At 34.0% G+C, this 9,104-nt stretch overlaps 2 long non-coding RNA genes across 2 annotated transcripts in view; one reads left to right on the top strand and one right to left on the bottom strand.

Annotated features, from left to right (window-relative positions):
• The window catches only part of LOC108520631 (uncharacterized), a 15,314-nt gene extending 11,510 nt beyond the window's left edge, over positions 1 to 3,804 (bottom strand). The window contains exon 1 of the long non-coding RNA XR_001882949.1: positions 3,753 to 3,804. This is a non-coding gene — a long non-coding RNA (uncharacterized LOC108520631). The remainder of the gene's footprint in view (positions 1 to 3,752) is intronic.
• Positions 3,805 to 6,090: 2,286 nt separating this feature from the next.
• LOC108520630 (uncharacterized) overlaps positions 6,091 to 9,104 on the top strand; it is a 3,941-nt gene continuing 927 nt past the window's right edge. The window contains exons 1-2 of the long non-coding RNA XR_001882948.1: positions 6,091 to 6,132; positions 7,112 to 7,196. This is a non-coding gene — a long non-coding RNA (uncharacterized LOC108520630). The remainder of the gene's footprint in view (positions 6,133 to 7,111; positions 7,197 to 9,104) is intronic.

Genomic DNA, 9,104 nt, shown 5'->3' with positions numbered 1-9,104 from the left:
CAAGCACACTTTAAAAGAATTTTTAAAAAGTGTTTTTTGTTTGTTTTGCAAATTTTGCTTGTAAGTTAGAAAGTGTTTTAAGTAATTACTCTAACAATATATTTTAAAAATATTCTACTCGTGAAAGTTATTCTGTTAAAAAAATGCCACAAATAAAACAGTTGAAATTGGTTCCTTTAGTCTTCTTCAACATAAAAAGGAGGTAAGTTCAATCAGATACAAAATGACACAATTTTCTTTTGTGAAAGCTCTATAGAGATGTAGTACTTGATCCAAGTGCCATATGTCATATTGGGAAAAAAATTTGTTAGCAAATATGCTGCTTCTTAAGGAAAACACCTGAAATAACATTGCTTTAGACTGGAATAAAGGTAACCCCTCTGATTTTCTTTAGGAACTGATTTCCTATAAATTTAGTAGAAGAAGAAAATGTTAGGATGGTGCTATTCACAGCATGAAACATTACATGTCTTCATGTAAAGTAAATGGAGATAAATGAGGTTCAGGTCAGAAGAGTGGTGAATATTAGCAAGCAAAAAAAGCAAAAACTTTACCTTTTTTCTCCTTGTAATAAGCAAAGCATTTTATCAACTTTTTATAATTTTTAGTAATATGATTTTGATAAAAACTATGGAAAATATTAGCCATTAAAATATTATGCTGATTTCTTCTACATTCATCTTTGTCAATCAAACACTCTTTAATTATGATACGATTAAGAAGGCTAGAAGTCATGATAAATTAAAAGTCTGTAGTGAATTTTAGTTCAATTATCCTTCATTATGAGAGTAACTTCTGAAATATCTTTCAACTTCTGAATTTCCTCCATTTGGCCAAATGAAAAGGTTAAATGGAATGAGAACTGCTAAAAGAGAATATATTGCTGTCTTGCAAAGAATATGAACAGAACAAAACTTGCAAATAACCATGTTTGATTAATAGATGAATTGGTCAATATATTATTAAGTTAAGACACTGTTGTTGTCTTAACTCAATAAAATGTTGAGATTGTTTAGAGTCTGTCATTGAGTCTCATTTTATTTTCACTTTATAAATCCTCCCTAAGTTGTTTGTACATTCCAATGATTTAAGCTGTTAAATACAAATATGAATGACTATACAGATCACTGATCCTATTAATCCATAATGTTCAACATTATGAATTACAATACTTGTTGCAATGTGTCCTAGGCACTCAAACCTCAACATATCTCATGCTGAACTCAAAAATTCTTTCTCTTTTGAAATCTATTTGCTTTCTTGTATTCACTCATTGTCTGTTTTTATGTTTTTACCAAATTAGAAGATTGTTGAGTACAAAATCTATTATTGTATTTACTTTACCTCTATGTATAGCCAACACCAGAACATTGATAAAATGGATAAACATTGGAATGATAATCTAGAAACAATCCAATCCTGTGGTCTCAAACTCATCATGGTATTTCCTCAGTACATTGCTTCTGATTCATCAATTATATTGAGTGTTTCATTTGTTTTTCTTAATTGTTGTTTTACTGAGCCCAGGTCAAAGCGTATTAAGGTGAGTTAAAAAGTGACAGTGGTGCTATGCGTATTGCTGGGTGAAATGGACTAATTTTGGCATGATCTTTGTCAAACCTGAGGAGATCTGTGGCCTGGAAATCTAATATTAAAGTCATAACTGTCATGTGTGGATCAAGACAATGACAGGATTGGGGCTCTTTGGGAGCAAATAGCCCAAATGGTAAAAACAATAGCCAAATTCAAACATAATGAGATATGAATTCAGCATTTACAAATTAATTGCTCTGTAAGAGAGGGTGAGTCATAAAATTCTCCCAGAGATAAATATTTTCTCTATGAGAAGATGCTTTCATGGCATCATGGAATTGTAGGAACTCCATGTCTGGATGGAAGACATGTGTGTTTATATGTTAACTATGACTAGTTTTATCAAGAGAAATTACTTAAATAGCTTTTCTCTACTGATACATGTTGTGCTTTATATAAAATATACTTTCCTTAATATGTACATTATTACAGAGAGATACCCGGGACATAAGCTTCTATCATAGGAAATGCACATCATTAGAGGGTATAATTTGTGCCAGAGGAGTCGATCATTGAAAACCTTAAAATACATTTCTTGAGATATGATCTTATAAAATCATATTTGCATGAATACATAAACTTTTTCTCCCTAGGGAAAAATTATACAACATTTTTTAATTACTGTGAACGTGAGTGATACTCATTTTAATAAAATCTTATAATTCATCATTTTTAACATCTTTAATATTCACAAACTACAGTTGTTATCCTTTTCTAAGATGATATATCTCCATGACTGATGTAAGGACCTTGAATGAAATCAAGACTTTTCAAAAGATATATAGCCAATTCCCTATTTTCTGTGTGCAAATATTATACAAATATTCCCTGAAGATTTGAAATATTTTCTCTTGTATTTGTAGTTTTTTTTTTTCCAAGACTTATATTTAATTTTGGAGTTTAAAATGTTCTCAGTTAATTTTGCTCAGGGTACATTTTGAATTAAATAGATACTTGTTTATATATCTTTTAAAATGAATGTACTTTATGTGCTAGTACTTTGATCACACACAAATAATTGGAGCAAATAAAATAAGGTGATGGGGACAGAAAAACAATCTCACATTTGAATCTTGTTTAAATGGTACAAATAGTCCTAGAAAGTATTTTATGCATTTGCCATGGGAAAAGACATCATAATTTGAAATGTTATCTCATAAGCCTAACTTTCACATTTCATGTGCTGTACATTTTGATTTTTTAACTGCAGAAATAAAACAACATTTTTTTTTCTTTTAAAGGGCACTTAATTGAAATACACATTTTAGCAGAACAACAACTTAATTTATAGGCACCATGAAAGGAAGCCACTGGGGCTATAAGACAACATGCTAAAAACCCAGTTAACTAAGCTAGAGCTGGACTTGTGGATGAGCTCCTCTAATTGTCTCAAGTAAGAGATGTAAGTAATACACTGTGCATCATCAAAGGAAAAGATAACTTAGTCTGAGAGTTAGGAAAACAATTTTATGGAGTATTAGTTTTACATTTGTATATGAAAATACCAACAAACACCTGACAGTTACTTTTCCTTTTCATAAGAAATGGTATTTTTTAAAATTAATGTTTATTCTACAAGTTTTAAAGAAATAATTTATGCATTTCATTCATTTATACATAAAATAAATGAACTCTTATTCTTTAATAAAATCCTAAATAATAATAAATGTGAATTATAAAAATTACTTCTACACTAAATCATAAGATTATTTGTCTGGAATGCTGTCATTTGATTATACTAGAAATATATTATAAAATCAATTTATTAGACCTTAAGAAAATTAGAAGTCCAAGTAAAAGACTTCCTTGTCAACTTGTCTCTAGTATTCCCAGGTATCAAGTGACATCAGTGGAGCCTCCAAATTTAAAAGGACAAAGGAGCAAAAAAGTAATCTCAAAGATCACTCATAGTAGCACCAAAATTCAGACCATACTAATATGTGTGTGAATAATAGTAACTAACTAATATCAACTGACTCAGCCCCAAAACGAACTCCCCAGTAAACTATTGTCATTACTGAAAATCTCCCTCCTGTAATTTTATTTACCCAGATACTATATTAAACCAGTACAGTTGTAGCTTAATCTTAGAGTAAGAGGGATCCAAGGATTCTCATAAAATGAAAAGAGAAATCAGGTTCTGGTGTAAGATTGTGTACCATGAAAGAGACCAGTTGGCTCCCCTGGCTAAAGAAGCATTCCCTGGAGTGGCGGTTAGGGGGCCATGCGGACATTCAGTTAAATAGATGAGGTACAAAAGATGAGAACTGCTGTGACAGTTGATACTCAGGCTGGTAAATGTAATTGTCATCTATCCATAGGCAATATGTTCTCAGCCACCAGCCTGGATTACAAGTTAAGACTTGAATAGTAGGATAAAGTTTTATGGTTGACTGATAAGATCAGCTAGGAAATAGAGATACCCAACTACTAAATTTGAGCTTCAGCTCTAACACTGGACTACAGAAAACAGAGTATCTAGCTAAAATTAAAGAGTTTAGCATAAATTGGAAGTTCAATTTTATGACTTGCACAAACATGGTAGTCAAGGGTATTAAGAGACAGAGATATAATTTGTGACAATATGAATGTTTGTGCTTCAGTTCTAATGAGTCATAGCACAACTCATCTGCTACAAGTAGGGCACCAGATCTCATGTGTTGTGGTGTATTATTTCTAAACCAACAGGTATAAATATGCCAGCTATTAGTGTTTCATAGCAAGTTAAATAATCTCTGTAAGCCCTACCTTTCCTTCAACAAATATAAAAGAGTAAAAAAAAAAAATGTATTTTAAGTCTCAGTGAGGACTATTCAATGGCATTCAGCAAATGTTAACTCTCAATTGACTCGACACAGAAAATATAAATCAATTCCTGACTTAAAGCAGGACTGTCTAGGGACTGGAGCTTGATTAAGCTCCCCCTGATTGATACGGGACACATGAATGGATTAATCTAGTTTAAAGAAGCCAAGGAAAGAAAAAGCAAGCGACTGCAGGGCAAGTGGATTATTATTTGTCACTAGTCCGTTTCCATGAAGAAATGTACTACTTCCCCTTCCACTGAGAGATAAGATCTATTGGTGTAGTACAGGCGGTGTGGTATTGAAGAACATGAAATTCATGAATCTGAAAAAGAGCAGAGGTTCAAATCAAGAAGTTTTGAAATTATTGACAGGTGGAGTTTGAGGACTAGGTCACGTACTAAAAAGAAAGAGAAAGATATCTCAAATTTTCACTTACATTGAGGTCTTAGGAAGAGATTGAGAGCTGAAAAAAGTCAATTCCATCAATAGCCAACATAATTTATTAAAAATACACCATGTGCAAACCATGATAGTGTAAGTGTGTGGAGAGTGTGAAAAGGACACATTTTACATTTGTCAAAATTGTCAAGGGCCTATGAAAAAATGTCTCTTTAGTTACAATGAGTGTGTGAAATGGAACTACAGATTTGAAAGTACTCTGCCATACTAGGTGATACGAGAAATACAGGCCAAGCTGCTTGGGTCCCAAAAGATGCATGGCTGAAGACAAAGAGAATAAAAATAAATTCTTTGGAAAACAGATGGTAATAGTGGGATAGTATGATGAAAGAATCTATGCACGTGAGAAAGGAGAAACCATAAAGAAGGGAAAGTGGGCCGGGCGCTGTGGCTCAGGCCTGCAATCCCAGCACTTTGGGAGGCCAAGGCGGGGGGATCACAAGATCAGGAGATTGAGACTACCCTGTCTAACACGGTGAAACTCCGTCTCCACTAAAAATACAAAAATGAGCCGGGAGCGGTGGCAGGTGCCTGTAGCCCCGCTACTTGGGAGGCTGAGGCAGGAGAATGGCGTGAACTCGGAAAGCAGAGCTTGCAGTGAGCCGAGATCAAGCCACTGCATTCCAGGCTGGGCAACAGAACGAGACTCCATCCTTAAATTAATTAGTTAATTAATTAATTAATTAAAAAAATAAAAAAGGAAGGGAAAGTGAAATGGAGGATTAAAATTTTAAATTAAAGTTAAATATGTTTAACTATTACTCCAAACCATCTGCTTTTTAAAATATTGCTTGAATGTATGAAATGTAATCGAAATTATAAAATTTATACCATAAGAAATTGTCTATAGTTATTTTATCAAAATTTTCTGCTTCTGAGAATACGAAATTTATTTTTAAATGGAGAATTAGGGAGTCATGGTTAGTTCTTTGCAAAAAAACCCACCTTTATATAATCCAAAAGAATAAAAATCTGGCATATAGCTCTTTTGATTATGTATAAATATTTTGATTAATGAGCAATCACAGTTGTCTCATAAACTTGGAAATGTATATATCATAGAGTCCCAAGACACTCTCCATATTTTAAAGGTAAAAATCAGAATTCCGTATTTTCTCAGCCAACACATTTGACACCCACAGGCGTTACTATCTGACAAAATGAATATTTTACAAGTTCCATCATTCTCTTAGATGCATTACTCATTACCTCTGTCTTGTTTTCTCCTGATAGGTGACTCTAGGTCACAATCGGACACCAAATCAGTTGGGAGGTGAGTCAACATCCCAATCAACACAATTTTACAACTTCTCCAGTGACTGCCTGGGCATGCTGAGAGTCCTAAAAGTTGCTTTTCTCCTACATACTTAAAGTGACTTAAAGTGTGTTATCACAACACTATCAGTATCATGAAGTCAAGGTTTGTTTGTTTAAGTGAAGTACATACTTTGTAATGCTCTGAAGTATCTTAAGAATATTATTGAAGACTTCGGTTCCTTCAGGCTCTCAGAATGACATGTACCTTGGCTGAACTTCGAAATAAATTCTACATTTATCACTGTTTTACTGCATCCTCTTACTGTTGTTGGTTTCTCTCAAAAGCATGATTCTGCTTTGATCTTCCCACACTTTGTGTCCACATTGAAATTTATAGAGTATAAGCCTCAATTTTTTCTTCCTGTAAGATAACCTTGACAAATGAGTGCCAGCATATTTCTCTTCTACATGAACAAAAGGTAACTTATACCAGCTATCTGATCCTGGTGTTTACTTTCTTTCCAAATTTTTAAGAAAGTTTCTTTAATACTTCCCACTTACAGCCATCTACTAAGAATACTAAGAAAAACTACAATTTAAATTTTCATTATTTATCCCAGAAATTCTGGACTTTCAACACCATGAGATTTACTAGTGAGTAATATTATTTTTTCCTCACATTGAGATACTTATTTAAAATTCAACAATTACTATTTTTCCTCCATCTCAACCCATCATCTTCAGCAATCTATATATACTCCAGCCCACTCTCCATACACAAGGGTAATTCATAGTGAGAGAGAAAGGATTCTTTGACATTCAATTTCACCCCAACTGACAATTTTCTAATCTCATTGATGGTTCTCGCCTACTGATTTATCTTTCTTTTTAATTCATTTTTTTATCCCTCCCTCTCCCTTGTCTTCTTTTCTTCTTGCCTTTCTTCCTTCCTTCTCTCCTTATTAAATGTTTATTTATCTTCTACTATGTTTTAGCCTCTAGGCTAAGTACTGGTGACATAGAAATGAAGACCTTGAAGTTCCATGTCTGAGAAATTCAGCAGAGATTACAGGCTATGAGGTAAGATTGGCCAGAGACTGTCATACAAGAGCACATGAGAGGGGAATTTTTAGCAGTACTTCTTGCCGGTTCCACTTAGCATTTGCAGCTATCTGGTAGGATCCAGATAGCAGTCAGTGGTGGTAGCTCTGGTAGTGGGGATGGTTACTAGTGAGCTTTTAGCGGTCAGTCTTTCCATCAGCAGTGGCTTACAGCAATCACTTTGATACAGAAGCGTTTCCCATGACTTGCTAACCTTCATCACTAGATTAATCCAAAATTATCTTCTATAGAATAGCCTATGGCAGAATTCAATTCCTGCTGACCCTTTCAGTGGCAACTATGGTCTTAATCGGCTCTCCTGAAGAAGGGTTTCTTAAGCACTGACTTAAAGCACAGTATTGGGAAAGTACAGCACTGTGGAATCACACAGTTCACATTTGAAGCATTCACCCTAAATATCACTCGTTGTGCCCTTGACCTAAGGTGAATTCTCATAGTCTCAAGGGATTTCTGATAATTGTGTTGCAACACACTCAATTGAAAAAAATAAATCACAGAGAGTGCCACTTATCTTCATGCTCTGGAAAATCCAATCCCCACGACTGAATCTTTCAAAAACTGAGCCCCAAGAATTCAATTGTGTGCGGTAGATGGAAATTTGGATTGCATAGAGAATTTGGGATTCTCTACGGAAGCAAACACTGACTAAATATTTGTTAAAATGCTGCTTTTCAAATAAATACATATCAATGTTAATGCTTCTCAGAAAGTACTAAGAACGAAATTGAAGATGAGATAGAAAGCAATAGAGCACTAATCAAATATTCAACAATATTCAACAATATTTGATTGTCGGTGCAGTGGCTCACGCCTGTGGTTCCAGCACTTTGGGAGGTGGAAGCTGGTGGATCACTTAAGATCAGGCATTCCGAGACCATTCTGGCCAACACAGTGAAACCCAGTCTCTACTAAAAATGCAAAAGACCTAGCCAGGTGTGGTGGCGGGCACCTATAATCCCAGCTACTCAGGAGGTTGAGGCAGGAGAATTGCTTGAACCCAGGAGGTGGAGATTGCAGTGAGCCAAGTTCACGCTACTGCACTCCAGTCTGGGCAACAGAGCAAGACTCTGTCCCAAAACAATCAAACAAACAAACAAAAACCAAATATTCAACAATAAAAATAATAGCAACTAAGCCTACCCATAGCACTCAACTGTATATAGATTACCTCATTCAAACCTCAAAACATCCTTATGGGTCTAGAAAAATTATTATGACTATTTTGCTATGACAAGCTGAGGCTTAGAATGGAAAAATAGTACCAATTATTTAATGAATTTCTATGAAAGTACACTAGCAATGGTATTATGCCTGCACATTAGGGTATTTGTCAAAAGTCCCCAATATTTTCATGTGTCATGAGCTTCAAGAATAGATTTTAAAAATTATTTTCCATAACATCCCTCAAAATTTTATTTTCTTAAGTCATTGGTTTACAAATTATGGTATGTAGCCCACAAACTTCTATTGATCTATCACAAGATAATCCAGAATGATAGCAAGATACTGTAAATGTTTATAGCAATGAGACATTGCCCCAAATCTGCTTATTTATCTAGTAATTAATTTTATCATGTTTTCAAAAGTTAAAACAGCAACAACAACCAAGAACCTGCTCCACAGATCATTTGAGAGGCACAGTCTTACTTAAGTTACACATGAAAAATAAACTTCAATTGAGGCTGTGATAACTCAAGTGTCAACTTTACATACATAGAACTCACATAAGTGAGATATTTCCTTTGATATTTTTAGGAGGAAATTTAAATGTACTTTCAACATATAAGCTGAATTACATCTGAAGTTTCTAAATATGCAACATGAAGAAATTAGATCACATATTTTTAGGGTTTTTTTTTTTTTTTT

Source organism: Rhinopithecus bieti, unplaced genomic scaffold, assembly GCF_001698545.2.
Source record: "Rhinopithecus bieti isolate Rb0 unplaced genomic scaffold, ASM169854v2 scaffold_51968, whole genome shotgun sequence".
NCBI lineage: Eukaryota > Metazoa > Chordata > Mammalia > Primates > Cercopithecidae > Rhinopithecus > Rhinopithecus bieti.
The sequence above is the reverse complement of the archived record's forward strand: the minus strand, read 5'-3'. Positions and strand labels throughout refer to the sequence as shown.